The following is a 16140-nucleotide window of genomic DNA, read 5'->3' as shown; positions in this document are numbered from 1 at the left end:
AAACAGTACAAAGGAGGACAGGAGACAGAGTGGGCTTGTGCAAGACTAAGAGGTGGATTTTCAAAGGGTTATGCACATAATATACATGCGTATCCCTTTAAAAACCCTCCTGCGCATGCCAAGCCTATTTTGCATAGACTCGGTGGCACGCGCAAGCCCCGGGACGCGCGTATGGCCCAGGGCTTTGAAAAAGGGGCGGGAATGGGGGCGGGGTTGTGGGCGGGGTGCAGGTCCGGGGGCGGGACCGAGGCCTCCGGCACAGTGGCTGTGCCAGGGGATTGGTGCGCTGGCAGCCAGCTGGTGCACGCAAGATACGCCTACCAGAGGCAGGCGTAAATACTTGAAATAAGGTAGGGGGGATTTAGGTAGGGCTGGGGGGGTGGGTTAGATGGGGAAGGGAGGGGAAGGTGGGGGGGGGGAGCGGAAGAAAAGTTCCCTCTGAAGCCGCTCCGATTTCGGAGGGAAAGAGGAAAGCCATTGGGGCTCCCCTAGGGCTTGGCATGCACAAATGTACCCCGCAAGAGCTTCTTTACAAATCTACCCCTAAGTGAATAACAGGCGACCTGATTAGAGTTATGGCAAAGAAAAAGGCATTTGTGGAGGGGGTGGAAAAGAGAGAGAGGTTGTTTCAGATATTTACAGACAGAAGAAAAGGTTTTCTCCACCACCAAGGGCAAGCTGATCATTCTGTTCAATCCACGGTAGAGTGTTTGCTGGTTTTCTTTATCTGCTGCTGTTATATCTGTTTCTACTTTATTTATTAATATGTATTAATTAAAATGTCTTATATTTCACCTATAGTGGCTCCCAACCATTCTATGTGGAAAACAAATCTCAGATAAATATGCTTTACGTACTTAGGGACTACTAAATAACACTGCATTAATACTGCATGAAGGCTGCAAATATGTGGAAAGGTTGAACTGAAGAGATACAATCGACCACTGTTTTAGCACGATTTTGACTCGAGGATGGGAGACAGAGAGTAGCTCCTGAAAGCTAGTCAAGGAATATTTTCAGTTTGTCCTATAAAAAGGTATCACCTTATATACTTTTTTGCATTTAGTTGTTAACCTTTATTACCACTGCAAATCATCATCCTATGAACTTTGTTCCTGCTGGAATTTCCTATTAGGGAAGATGAAGGTAACAGAGAGATCTTGCTATACAGGTTTACTGTAGATGCATTAGCTGACTTTGTGATGGTCCATAACTGGAACAGGAAGGGAACAGCAGGTCCAGACTGAGCTGAGATGCTAGGATTCCAGGGCCATTTTGTCATGAATTATTTCTCCTGCCTGTCCAAAAAATTCACGGTCCATCAATTTGCCACAAGCCAGTCCAATTCTCATTCTCATATCTAGTTAGTAGAGATGTGAATCGTTTTCCATATCGTCTTAACGATAGAAATCGTGTGGCAGGGCAAGAAAATCGTGTTAGGCACGATTTTTTAGTTAAAAAATCGTTAAAAATCTTCCTGCACACTAATCGTTTTTTCCGATTAGTGTGCAGGAAGATCCGATTAGTGTGCAGGAAGATCACAACACCCCTGGTATTAGGGATAGGGCACTGTGTGCAGGAAGATCACAACACCCCTGGTATCAGGGATAGGGCACTGTGTGCAGGAAGATCACAATACCCCGGAGGAGTGAGGGTCAGGCAGCTCCCCCCTGTCTGTGAAGCCAGCCTCTCACTAGTAATGCAGGGAGGGAGCTGTTTCAGACTTCACCATCCTCCCCCCCCTCCCCCACACACCATTCACTAGCTGGGACATGGGGGAAGTCAGGAGTGAGGGTCAGGCAGCTCCCCCCTGTCTGTGAAGCCAGCCTCTCACTAGTAATGCAGGGAGGGAGCTGTCTCAGACTTCACCATCCTCCCCCCCCCCCCTCACCCACACACCATTCACTAGCTGGGACATGGGGGAAGTCAGGAGTGAGGGTCAGGCAGCTCCCCCCTGTCTGTGAAGCCAGCCTCTCACTAGTAATGCAGGGAGGGAGCTGTCTCAGACTTCACCATCCTCCCCCCCCCCCTCACCCACACACCATTCACTAGCTGGGACATGGGGGAAGTCAGGAGTGAGGGTCAGGCAGCTCCCCCCTGTCTGTGAAGCCAGCCTCTCACTAGTAATGCAGGGAGGGAGCTGTCTCAGACTTCACCATCCTCCCTCCCCCCCTCACCCACACACCATTCACTAGCTGGGACATGGGGGAAGTCAGGAGTGAGGGTCAGGCAGCTCCCCCCTGTCTGTGAAGCCAGCCTCTCACTAGTAATGCAGGGAGGGAGCTGTCTCAGACTTCACCATCCTCCCCCCCTCACCCACACACCATTCACTAGCTGGGACATGGGGAAAGTCAGGAGTGAGGGTCAGGCAGCTCCCCCCTGTCTGTGAAGCCAGCCTCTCACTAGTAATGCAGGGAGGGAGCTGTCTCAGACTTCACCATCCTCCCCCCCCCCCCCCTCACCCACACACCATTCACTAGCTGGGACATGGGGGAAGTCAGGAGTGAGGGTCAGGCAGCTCCCCCCTGTCTGTGAAGCCAGCCTCTCACTAGTAATGCAGGGAGGGAGCTGTCTCAGACTTCACCATCCTCCCCCCCCCCCCCTCACCCACACACCATTCACTAGCTGGGACATGGGGGAAGTCAGGAGTGAGGGTCAGGCAGCTCCCCCCTGTCTGTGAAGCCAGCCTCTCACTAGTAATGCAGGGAGGGAGCTGTCTCAGACTGGTATCAGGGATAGGGCACTGAGTGCAGGAAGATCACAACACCCCTGGTATCAGGAATAGGGCACAGGTTCTAGTCATATTGACTTATCACATTACTTTTTTTGTCAACTACCAACAGTTTTCATTTCCCATCCCCCCAACCATCACCTCAGTTGGAACCTTGGTAACATCAATAGATACGAGGGCAGCCAGCCAATAGGAATACATATTCATTCCTAACTGACCTTTACTGACCTGGATAGAGTCAATAATTTGTATCATTTTCTGTTAGTGTTCCTGAGTTTCCATTTCCATTTCCCATCCCCCCAACCATCACCTCAGTGGGAACCTGGTTAACATCAATAGATAAGAGGGCAGCCAGCCAATAGGAACACATATTCATTCCTAACTGACCTTTACTGACCTGGAAAGTGTCAATTTGTATCATTTTCAGTTAGTGCGCACTAACTCGAGTTAGTGCGCACTAACTCGGAGTTAGTGCGCACTAACTCGAGTTAGTGCGCACTAACTCGGAGTTAGTGCGCACTAACTCGGAGTTAGTGCGCACTAACTCGGAGTTAGTGCGCACTAACTCCCGTTAGTGCGCACTAACACGATTTAACGATTTTTAACGATAAATCGTTAGAATTTCTATTGTATCGTGTTCTATAACGATTTAAGACGATATTAAAATTATCGGACGATAATTTTAATCGTTAAAAAACGATTCACATCCCTACTAGTTAGTAGCCAAAATTTCAATTCACCCAAGACCGTTTTTCACATGCACACATACATATTTGCAATATAGTTTTTTGCTCTGCCTTATTTAGTCTTTTACATTCTTCATTTATTCATATGCTTTGTTCTAGAGATGGTGGTATATTCCAAGATATAAATAATGAAATAAGAAAGTGCTAATCAGAGATTATAGTAGCAGATTATAAAGTAGAACTGAAGCCAGGCCTGGTGCGACTGGGTGTCACACCATGCATTTGCATGGAGCGGCATTTCCATTGGGGCAGCGGCAGCAGGAGAGGACATGGGACCGCAGGTGAAGCTCAAACCGCCAGCGGCTGAAAATGAAAAAAGCCCGGGAAGAAGAGAGGTGGGTTGAGAAAATGCTGTGGCAGTTTCCTCTGTTTGCCATGCGTGTGTGCTCACAGCTTTCCAGCTCCGCCCACCCCTCTCAATCCCAAGAAAGCCGGCGGGTCGGAAGGAAAGACAAGCTTGCGGCGCAGTGGTGCACCACAGCCCGATCTTAAGGCAGAAGGAGGCCGACCGGCCTGTGGTGGAGCTCATCCCACCATGGCCCGAAGTGAAGAAGAGGATGGATGTGGCTGCGCCAGGAGCCCGGAAAAAGGAGACCGTGTGTGCACACGTGTGTGTGTGCGCACGTGTGTGTGTGCGTGTGTCTGTGTATGTCTGTGTTAGAGCTTGTGTTCATGTGTATGTGTCTGAGAACTTGAGGGTCTGTGTCAGAGCTTGTGTTCATGAGTATGTGTCTGTGTGCATGTGTATGTGTGTATCTGTGAGAGCCTCTGTGTCACATATCGGCTCTCATAGGCATGCACACACCAACACACACACAATGTGTCTGTGAGAGAGAGAGAGTGAGTGTGTGTGAGAGCTTAGGCATTTTTAATCCTTAGTTTTAATTTTTGGGTGTAATTTGATGTTTGTGCTGTTTTGAATATTTTATTGGGTTTTTTGGGAAATATTAGAATATTCTAATTATTGGATTTTTTTATTCAGCAGATGTTTTGAAATATTTTATCAGTGTTTGGGAATTGGATATTCTGTTTAACTGGTTTGAAAAATGTATTATTTTTATGACTATAATTTTACTATTATGATTGATGATTTCTTGATTTTATTGTTTAATGTTTTAGGAAGAATGGTACTGTTTCTATTTTTCCATTGTTGCTCTGCTTATTGAGGCTGGCTTGTTGTAGGTTCCAGTTCGGTTCTTTTCTGCATGCTTCTATTTATACTTTCTGGTCTCTTTAGTCTGTATTTGGTCAGGGTCTGTCTGTGATTTTCATGTGTGACTGAGATAAGTTATTCTGCTATCATATAATTTATCTGTAGGGATCTATAGCAGTCTGATTTGTTCTGTTTTCCTAATATTGGTGTATTGGTTTTATAGGTCTTGGTGTAATATGTGTAGTGTTGCTTTTCATAGATAAAGTTGTTACTGTTTGAGTGCTGGCAATTAGGGTTGTTTTGGTATGGGAGGTTTACTAATTTGTAATGGTAATTTCATTTATTCATGGCTTTCAGAAGGCCAAGCCCACAGCCAGCACACATTACAAAAAGCCCTATTCCATAGGAACTCCAAGTGTCTTTTTTGCAGTATTTTCTGCTTCACACCACAGTAGTGCATGTAAATATAATATGCATGTTGTGATATTTTTGCCTCAGAAGACTGAATATTGAATGTGCTTTTTTCATGTAAAATCTATTATAAATCCATAATTGAATTGTGTGTGTGTATGTTTGTGCAAGGCTGTAAGTTTTACCTAGAGTACCTACTACCCTTCCTTTGACTATTGTGTTCCGTGTGGGGGAGGGCATCAGATTTTAAAAATAAGATTGTTGGAAGAAACTGAGCTTTTTTTGATGGGCCCGGGACAGAGTCTGAATGAATTGGGAGTGTGTGTGTGTGTGTGTGGGGAGGGGGGGGGGGGGGGGGGCGGGTGAGGCACCGGCCCTGACTGAAGAACAGATCTGAATTCTGAAACCGAGGCTTTAAAAAAGGAAAACAGTCTTGAGCACAAATATGTGTGATCTGGCAGATTACAATCTCACATGACACAGAAAAAAATAAACCTAAATGTAACTGTGCTAAATCCAAATATGTATCAATAAAAATCCAACAGTGGGAAAAAAGCACACTTTGACTTTTGTGATTTAGACACCGTCATAGAAAATGGCTTCTATGATCTACATGCATTGATGAAGCATGATTATAAATAATGATTTTGTGTTGATTGTTTGCCTGCATTAATGCCCCTGAAGAAGATTTAAAACGAAACACGAATCGTGTCAGACTAAACACTGGCATTGCAGAGCAAAAGAAAAGGACTTGTTTCTTCACAAAACGAGCATTGCAGAGTCAAAGAAAAGGAATTGTTTCATCATAAAATAAGTGTTATCTATATCAATGCATTGACTTTATCAAAAGTTTAAAAAAAAAAATCTTTTTCACACCATGTATAAGCAAACAAAAAAAAAGGGAGAAATGGTGACTGGTGAGACCTATGTTTATACTTAGAGCTTGGTCAGTGCTAAGTGGTTTATATTAGGTCTCTTGACCAATTAACCATAGTTAATTGAGTTCTTATATGCTCAAATATTTCTATGACTGTCTCTAAATCCCATAAGGACACAGTGTGGGTTTTGTCCCTCTATGGGACTGCATTGTGCTGTACCGCCTGTGAGACCAAAGTGATGACCTGTATGATCAGATTGTGCTTCTATAACCTCACACTGTTGTACCTCTATGATTTTGGGCCTCCGTAACACTCTAGTGGTAGGTCTCCACGACTTCTAGTGTTGTACCTCTGAGGCGCTGCAAATTCTGTGCCTCTGCAAAAATGTTTCGAACCAGTCTTCTAGATGTAGCTATGAAGGCAGGGGCACATTCGGGACCAGGATTCAATCCACCCATAGTCCCACTATATTCTGCTGTGCACTCTCCAAAATGGGGGAAGACAGACCACCTCCCTGCCCCCAAGGCGTGATGTGAGACTATTCCTGTGGGTATAAATTCAAACTATATGCTTGAATGGACTCTTGCTGCCAAGAAACAGGTTGGACACAAAGGTGATGTTCCAAAAATAAAATGTTGTTGTCCAGCTTGTAGAATGGGGAAACTAATTGGGATAAGGTACATTTTCTTCTTGTCACATCCGTAATCAGAGCAATAACCAAGTCCAACTGATCTGTGTCTGTGGTCCCTTGATCTTTTCCATGGTCCCCTGTTTTCCCTTGGATGGAATATACAGTAGGCTGCCTGGCTTGCATAGGATCTGGGTCTGCTGCCTAATCCTTCCTTCTCCCAAACTCTCCTCTCCTGTTCTCCTGGCTGAGACTCTGCTGCTGGGGTTCCAGGTTCCTCCTCTCTCCTTCCAGCTCTGGTGGATGCTAATTGGTGTCCAATCCTTTTCTTCACAGTTATTTTAGATGGCACAGGGATCTTTCGGGCAGGAAGAGTAGATACAAATCCTTCCTCCTAACGAAACTCACATCCTGTATATTCAAAGCACACCAAAATCACCGAGACCACGGTCAGTAGCCATGAGATGCCGACCGGCAAATTCATCGCTTTTCCTCCTATACTTCCCAGCATAGGAGGTTGATCCAATGCTGAAAAAGAAAAAGGAGAAGTACAAGAATCAGACTTTGTTTAGATGCCCAAAAATAAAAAATAAAAATGCCCCACTGAAACTAGTGTTGGGGTTCGCTGAAATCAGTTGCTTAAAGCCAACAGCTGTAAGGAAAAGCTTTTTATTTAAATGCTATAGAATACATATTAAATAATAAGGTACTTGATGGAGAGGCAGAATGCCAAGCGAGGCACCCGCATAAACCCCCTCTTCAATGATTTTACTGATAAGAGCATTATATAGAATTTACAGTTGTATATTTCCAACCCCTAAATTAGGTACATAATTGTTAAAATGTCTTTGATTGGCTTTCTATTATAAAAAAAATAATAATCTGAATGGCTGTATGGTAATTTGCTCTCATTCTCCAAATTCATTAATTGTTGTCTCATATGCAAATGTTTTTTTTGGTGTCAGCAGCCTTGTGTCAATTCTAAGAATGTTTTTTATAACTTTAGATGGAATGTCAGCTGGCCTTTTCCTTGTTCTAGATATGTTTCTATGACCCTATGGTCCAGTTCTGTCTCGATTTTTATCTCGCTTATAGCGACTAGAAAAACATATACAAAGTTGGAACACAATGTCATGTTACAACATTATACTTGTTAAAGGCTGCCTATGATCAAAAATCAAAAGCTTAGGAGAGCAGGAACAATGACTTCTTGGGTGATATGTCAAAAAGTGTTTCACTGAGATTAAGAGCCTATAAGCACCCACATCACTAGGGGTCATCTGCTAACATGCAGGTAGGAAACTACCACTGCAGCAACCAACAGTGGGGGTGCTGTGGCAAGATGGTACATTCTTCTGCCCTATAATGCTTGGTACTAACCATAGGCCAAAATCCTAGTAGGGCTCTACACTTAATACATTGACATTGAAGCCTTGCAGGGTTATACCTCTGACTTCATGATGGCATACCTCATACTGTGACTTAGCAATATTGTATCTCTGTGACACCCCTCAATGTTATTATGCCTCTGTAGAACCATAATACTGTCTTCTGTAACGCTGTATTGCTATAACTCAAGACTGTGATTGTTCAATGCCTGCATCTCCATAGCTCTCGAATAACCCTACCATGCTGAGGATGAGTCTGCTAGAATGGGAGATGAGTTTCTTGCCATTCTTAATACAGAGACTGGTAAACCTGAACTAATCTGAAATAGAAAACAAAGAGTGACACATTTGTTTTGAGATTAATAGGGCACTCTGGCAGAAGCCCAGGTAACTATTGATCCATCTACCTTTAGATATTGGTGTTTCTGCAAAGGAGACACTGTAGGCCAGCCATGTTACAGGAACCAATCACATGGTGGGAGATAATTTAGCACCTCTAACAAAATGAACAACCAGGGAAGCAAAATGTTCCTCAAGCAGAAGCACAAATTTTCCAAGCGGAGATTAGAAAATAAATTACCAGTGCAAGTCCCGCTCAGTAAATGGATTTCTTCTACTGGTTTCCATGACACAAATCCTTAGTGAATGAATATGGTAATTTCTAACTCGGTGATGCTCTGTATGGGCACACATGAGATCAAGGTTATGAGCAGATTAATCACCTCATTAGAATTTGGGGATATCACCAGCAGATAAATCAATCAAGACAGGATCTGTAGAAGAGGGTGGCCACTTAACACCAGACTAGAAGGAACAGATAAGTTAGTCCTGGCTTTTAAATTCCTATTTCAAAGATTGTCAATATTTTAAAAATTCTCTTTGAATGCTTTAAGCAGGAATTGAAAAGCTGGGACTGACTTGCCTGCCACTTAAGATCTGGAGCCATGAAACAGGACCATCCTGGCTGGGGAATCAGGGCAACTGCTTCGACCTCAGAGGTTTGGGCAGACCCACACCAGATACAGACAATGCCATCAAATGCAACACAAAAGCGAAGGTGTAATTAATTAGCTGGTATCATGCGTCAGTCTTCCCGGAGTCTTCAGGCCTGGGTTGAAGAAGAGGCGGCATCTGATCCAGTGTGATGACATCCTGTGCCCTACATTGCCCTCCACACTACCTGGAGTCCTCAGGCCCGTACTGACCCTCCACGAGCACTTGAGGAGGGGGAAGTGCCAGAAGGCACAAGGAACATAAAAACAGTCAAACAGGTGCATAGGAGGTTTGGGAGGGAAAGAGAGAGGAAGTGCTTGCTAGGGTCTTGGGGAGAGGGGAGGAAAGGGGAGACTGCTGACTGGAGTCTTGAGGGCGATTGAAGGGGGAGAGTGCTGACTGGGGTCTGGTGTTAAGTCTGGGAAGGGAAAGGGAATAATTGTGGTAGTCATGGAGGGGGTGGGCATCAGAGTGAATGAGTTAGGATGGAGATAGAGAGTTTGCACATCCCTCCCCTGCCACTCTAGTCTTGTGCGAATAGTTAGAGACAGAGCAGGGGATGCTGCTAGTTTGGGGCGGCTAGATGAAGAAGATGACAGAGAGATAGTAAGGGATACCAGTAATCACCTGGCCAGGACAGTGCTTCCCCACTCTTCAGACTCAGGTGGCTCCACCTCCCATTAAATTGCAAGGAAGTCCCACACACCCTAGGGTCGGCCCTGTCAAGTGGTCCCTCTAAATTTAGACGAAAGCTCTTGATCTTGTGTAAAATTGTGTCTTTTTGGTCACATCCACAAGACTCTCCAGTAGATATCCTCCTCTTACAGCTAATCCTACAGGAGGCTGAAGTAAAATACAGCACCCTGACAGTTTGCCAATTTTGCAAGTTCACCCCCCCCCCCCCTCCCCACACACACACACAGACTTTCAGGCCCTTGGCCAATTCTGCAGAAACCTAAGACAGGCCACAAAAGGGTCATAGGAGAGTGTTCTATGAGAAGGAGATAAAACATAGGCATCAAATCACCCCACCTCCCATACCCTCTAACTCTAAATTTTCACTTGTGTCTGGAGAGTACAGGAATATTTTCCCTTTTATAGTGGATCATATTTCTATTTCCAAAGCCAGTCTGGTTCAATAGGAAACTAAAAACCCAGCCTGGAATTGGATCAAGTGAAAATCGTTATCCTGTTCAGTACAGTGCATCGTGCTGGCAGCTGGTTTGAGCATCCGCAAAGCCCTGAACATGTGGCATCTCTTCCATTAATTTTCTGGCATTTCAGATTAACTTAAAATAAAATTAAAAAAAAAACAAACAAACCACATTGCAAGGAACGCAAATAAGTGGCATAGCCGAAAGAACAAAACCAATGTTAAAATTAGGCTAAGAGAACACCAAGCCAGCTTTATTAAAAAATGTGGCGTGCAAACGGATTGTGCCTGAGACCAGTTTTGATGTAGAAATAATGGAGAACAGGGTCCAGAAGGGAGGGCTGCCTGGGCTTATTTATTTATGCTTGAGGAAGAAAGTGATCAACTTCGAGGGCGCTTTTTTTTTTTTCTTTCCTCGACTAAAGAAAAAGCATTTTTTATTCTGCGCCTCTGTCCGGCCCTCCGTCGATCCCATCACTCGACGGCACCTGAGCGCATATCCAGCCTTCCCTGAAATCTGCAGCCACTGAGGCGGAACAGGCAAGAGTTACAATCTGAAGTCAGTCGGCAGCTGATCTGCTGCCACTCTCACCCCCGCCGGCCCCTCCGCTGTGCCTTCAGGCGTTTCATTCTTCCATCAGAATCTGTTAAAGATGTTGTGATGAGTGCATGAGCAACACGGTGACATCCCTCCAGTTACGAGACATCAAAATCCGAAGCGAGCCCAACTGGGGAAGCGTTTTATAGCTTCCTGTTAGCAGGAAGCGCGGGTTTTAGGGTTCTCATAACGTCAGGGCTCCTTGCTGGGTGTCCGGCACCCATCTGTCTGCTGAACCCCTGCAGGGAGCGAGCCCTGATGCGCCGAGGGCGACCTTCTGTCGTTCAGAGCTTTGATGGACTGCTTGGGAAATTCATCTGAGCGTGCCAAAGAGGTCTATGCGGGCACCTACCTGCTTTCCAGCAGTTACCCGCCTTTTTAAAGGAAGGCGCTGGGTCGCTCATTTGGTGTCTCAGTATTGTCTTGATATGATGATGATGGAGGTCTGCATAAGGATTTTAGGGACAGAATATATTTATTGGAATGGCTGTTTTACTTTGTGATGTCCTCTGACTCATTCTCTAGTGAGAGTAGGGACTGGAATAGTCTGCAGTTTAGGGATTTTTATTGTATTGTATTTTATTTGAATCACTCGGACTCTCATCTTTGAGAAAAAGGTGGGACAGTACCTAAGTGTAAAATGGGATCTAATATTGTGTGAAGACTCCTTTAAACAGCTGCCTGGGTATGGCACATTCAAAATTCTAAAGATTGCTACAAGCCTACAAATAAGCTACAGGCAAGATGGCTGTTGCCAAAGCAGATACCATGAATATGCAACTTGGAAAATTCTGGAAGAAAGCAAGCAGCAAAAGTGTGTTCAGGATTCAGCATTGAATAGTCTGCAGTGAGCTGTCAGCTTGAACTCAGACAGCTTGAACTATGCCAGGGGTGGCCAACTCCTGTCCTCCAGAGCCACAAACAGGCTAGGTTTTCAGGATACTTACAATGAATATGCATGAGATAGATTTGCTCAAATGGAGGCAGTGCATGCAAATCTATCTCATGCATATTCATTGTGAATTAATTGTGGCTCTCAATAACTAGAGTTGGCCACCACTAAACTGTGAGGCTTTAAAACAGGGCATCCCAAACTAGTCGATAGGGTTTTCAGGATATCTACAATGAATATGAATGAGATAAATATGCAAGTAATAGAGACTCTATATATGCAAATTTATCATGTATATTCATTATAGATATTCTGAAAATCTGACTAGCTATGGAGTCCTCAGGACAGTTTTGGGAAGTCCTGGGGGGTGGGGGGGTGGGGTGGGAGGGAGATTTTATTCAGATTGTCAAGGCTCAGGAGACATAAGCGAAAACTTTGGGTGCCCTGGCTTCACCTGACAGAATCTCCCCGCAGGCTGAACCTACTGCTTGCCACCTGCACTGAATAGGTATGAGCAGCAGGACCGTCGCAGCTAGGTCAGATAGAAGGCAAGATTCTCCCACCTTCACTCCTTCCCTAGCAGCAGGTAGACATAGCACGGCAGAGGAGAGAGCCACTCCACCCTCTGCCCCAACCCCTCTCATACCCTACATGCACTGCCTGTAGCCATGGGGAGAGAAGGAGAGGGGGGCTGGTGTGGACACAGTACCAGCTTTCTGTGTTGCTGAGCTTCAGACTTTGCTGCTGGAAGAGGGTATCCGAGCAGGAGGGAACCACCCTGGAGCAACAGGCAGGTGAGCTGTGAGTAATGTGTGGGAAGGGAAAGGAGGTGAATGTTTTGGGAGGGGGGAGCAGGTGGCACAAGAAGGGATGAATGCTGAGGAGAGGTGAGACAGAGCAGAATGCCGGAGGGGGCACAAGGAGGGGTTGAATCCTGGGGGGAAACGTGAGCACTGAGTGAATATTTTGGGGGAGGTGAATGATATTGTGTTTGCAGACATGTAGCTTGCATTAAAAAACTTAAAGAAAATGTATGAAAAGGGAAAGTCTGAAAGGGGGGAGTGGGAAGAGAGAAAGTCCATGCAACCTACCAGCTTCTAATTACACTAGTTTCAGGGTAAGCAGAACTCAAAAGTTCCGAGTTATGTCAGTCACACCTTGCTCATCCTTCTAGCTCACTTCTAGGCCCAGTCATTAAACTTTTTAGGTTTCTGTAGACTGGAAAACAAAAGCAAATGGCCACCATCACAGAAAGGGGCTGTCATCCCCACCTAATGGGATCAGAAGTGGGCAGTATGTGGGCATTATCAAATGCTGCCCTACTCACTCACACTGTCGCAGGCTGTCCTGTTATCGCTACAGGCTGCTACTGTAAAAATAAACTTGGTAGTTCTAACTAGGGGTAAAGCCCTGAGATCAAGAGATCTGCAAAACTAAAGGATAATCTGGGACCTTGCAGGGACACCTTCGTTCCCCCCCCCCCCCCCCAAAAAAAAAAAGGTATAATAAAATAAAGTAGTGTCTTGTTTTCATGTAACACCTTTTGATATTAAATTACTGGAAATTGCTAGGATCAATCAGCTTACTCGGTTGTGTTATGAACACATCCCAAAATTGCTTCTGTACTGTGAATGAGAAAGTAATATTCAGTGGGGGTGCGATTGTGCTCTGCTTCCTGGACGGGGCCGGTGGAACCACTAGGCAAACTAAGCCTGGGCCTAGGGTGCCGACCATTAGGTGGCACGAGCCATGTGGGCCGCAAGTGGCAGCGCCAAAGAGGAGTGGAGATTCGGCAATCTCCACTCCTCTTTGCTGCCACAGCGCTGCCGCTCATGGACCCACAGGGCTCGTGCCCCCTAATGGGGGTGGCGGCGCAATGAGGGGGGAGAGCAAGGCAGAAGGTGCCTAGGGTGCCTAATCTCCTTGCACTGGCCCTGTTCCTGGACCCTCTTTAACAGCTGTGACTGTTGGTGAAATGAGAAATTACTACTTACCTGATAATTTCTTTTTCCTTAAACCAGATAGATGAATTCAGGACCAGTGGGTTATGCACCCCTATCAGCAGATGGAGACGGAGCAAACTGACATCACAGTATATATATACTCCTGCAGCGACATCAGCCTGCCAATATTCTCTTCAAAAGCCAACTGTGGACAAACTAGCAAAAACTTGATTAATAACAGATAACCATTCCAGCACTCAGCCAACAGGAAACACTGAGTTCAGACAAAGAATGTATTAACACTAGTCTAGGGGCTGGATTAACACCAGTAACCCCTGGAACACATAACCACACAGGAGAACCATAGCACAATCATTCGGCAGCCAAGGGCGGGAAGCTGAATTCATCTGTTTGGTTTAAGGAAAAGGAAATTATCAGGTAAGTAGTAATTTCTCATTTCCTAGCACCTAGGCAGATGAATTCAGGACCAGTGGGATGTACCCAAGCTACTCCTGAATAGGGCAGGAGGCTGCCCGCGGTCCTGTCAAAACCACACGTTCCAAGGCTGCATCCTCCCAGGCCTGCACATCCAGATGACAATACCTGGAAAAGGTGTTTACAGAGGACCACATCCCAGCTCGGCAAATATCAATGGGAAACAACAATCTAACTTCCGCACTTGACACTGCCTGAGCCCTAGTGGAATGAGCCCTAAACCGAGTAGGCAATGGCTTTTCAGCATCCACATATGCAGCTGTGACTACCTCCTTAATCCAGCAGGCTATTGTAGCCCGTGAAGTCAGCTCAACCTGTTTACCTCCACCTTGAAGGACAAATAGGTGACCCATCTTTCAGAAAGGTTTAGCAAACCTCAGATACCTCACGACATATCTCTTGACATCCAAGAGTTGCAACAGGCGATATTCCTCCACATCTCTTTCTCTATCCAGAGACAGCAAGGAAATGGTCTGAGTCAAGTGAAAATCTGAGAACACTTTTGGCAAAAAAGAAGGAACAGTATTGCCCCTGGAGTCACCCGAAGGAACAGCTCCCGACAAGACAAGACCAGCAACTCGGAAATTCAATGTGCAGAAAATATTGCCACCAGAAATACTATATTCAAGGTCAGTAACCTCAAGGAAAGACTGTGCATTGGTCGAAACATAGGGCCAGCCAAGAATTCAAAAACCAAATTAAGGCTCCATAAGGGTACCAGTAACCACAAGGGAAGATGAAGATGTTTCACTCCTCTCAAGAATCGGGCCACATCTGGATGAGTCGATAAGGATTTACCATTCACTTGACCCCTGAAACAGGCAAGAGCCACTACCTGTACCTTCAAGGAATTAAGGGCCAACCCTTTATTCAGTCCATCCTGCAAAAAGTCCAAAATGAGTGGGATCTTAACTGAACAAGGAAGCACTCCTCGATCTTCACACCAAATCTCAAATACTCGCCAAACCCATATATAAGCTAAAGAAGTGGAGAACTTGCTTGCTCGTAGTAAGGTGGCAATCACCACAGTAGAATATTCACGGTTCAGCAAGCGAGCCCTCTCAAGGGTCATACTGTAAGACAAAACTGAGAGTCGGATCTTCATGAAGAACAGGTCCCTGCCGCAACAGATTCCTGTGCACCGGAAACCAGAGGGGGAATCTACCAGGAGTCATTGCAGACTCACATACCATGGTCTCCTGGGCCAATCTGGTGCCACCATCCCTCTGTGACCCTCAACCCTTCAAACTATTCTGCCCAAAATGGACCATGGGGGAAAGTCATACAGCAGCTTGTCTTCCAGCCAGTCCTGCATGACAGCTTCGATACCGAAGGACTTCGGGTCTCTCCTGCGACTGAAGAATCGAGGAACCTTCGCATTGTGAGAAGTCACCAGCAGGTCTAGAAATGGAAGGCCCCAGTGATCCTCTAATAGTTGAAATGGCTCGTCTGACAATATCCATTCTCCTGGGTCCAGACTCTCCCTGCTGAGAAAGTCTGCTCTTACATTGTCTTTTTCTGCAAGGTGTGAGGCCGAGATCTCCTGAAGATGCAATTTTGCCATTCCATAAGTTGGTCTATCTCCTGCGACACTTGCTGGCTCTTGGATCCTCCCTGCTGACTGATGTAAGCCACCATCGATGCATTGTTCGACATTAATTGGACTGCTTGACCCTGCAACCTGCTGCTGAACTGCAAGCATACTAACTGGACTGCCCGGGCTTCCAGCCAATTGATGTTCCATAGAGACTTCCACAATCCAGCGCCCTTGGGCTCTTAGTTCCTGACAGTGAGCTCCCCAACCCTGGAGACTCACATCTGTCGTGAGTACTAACTAGTCTGGCGATTTTAGGGAAACTCCTTTTCTTAGATGATCCGCTTGGAACCACTACTGGAGATGAGAGCAGAATTCCATCGGCAGATGGAGCTAAATTGAATAGCTCTGAGACTGTGGGCTCCAATGAGGCAGCAGGGAGCGCTGAAGAGGACACATAAGCACTCTTGTCCATGGCACCACTTCCAGGGTTGCCATCAAACTAAGTACCTGCAGATAGGACCACACTGTCAGGCATATAGTGTTCATCAGCAGATGCACCTGCACCATCAACTTCTGAATACGAGCTTCCGAAAA

At 45.7% G+C, this 16140-nt stretch overlaps 1 long non-coding RNA gene across 1 annotated transcript in view; it reads right to left on the bottom strand.

The window, feature by feature from the left end:
* LOC115095858 overlaps positions 1-16140 on the bottom strand; it is a 61562-nt gene that overhangs the window by 20204 nt on the left and 25218 nt on the right. Inside the window, exon 2 of the long non-coding RNA XR_003857894.1 lies at positions 6206-7075. This is a non-coding gene — a long non-coding RNA (uncharacterized LOC115095858). The remainder of the gene's footprint in view (positions 1-6205; positions 7076-16140) is intronic.

This window comes from Rhinatrema bivittatum, chromosome 7 (assembly GCF_901001135.1).
Source record: "Rhinatrema bivittatum chromosome 7, aRhiBiv1.1, whole genome shotgun sequence".
Lineage (NCBI taxonomy): Eukaryota > Metazoa > Chordata > Amphibia > Gymnophiona > Rhinatrematidae > Rhinatrema > Rhinatrema bivittatum.
Note: the sequence above shows the minus strand (reverse complement) of the source record. Positions and strands in the feature narration are given on the sequence as shown.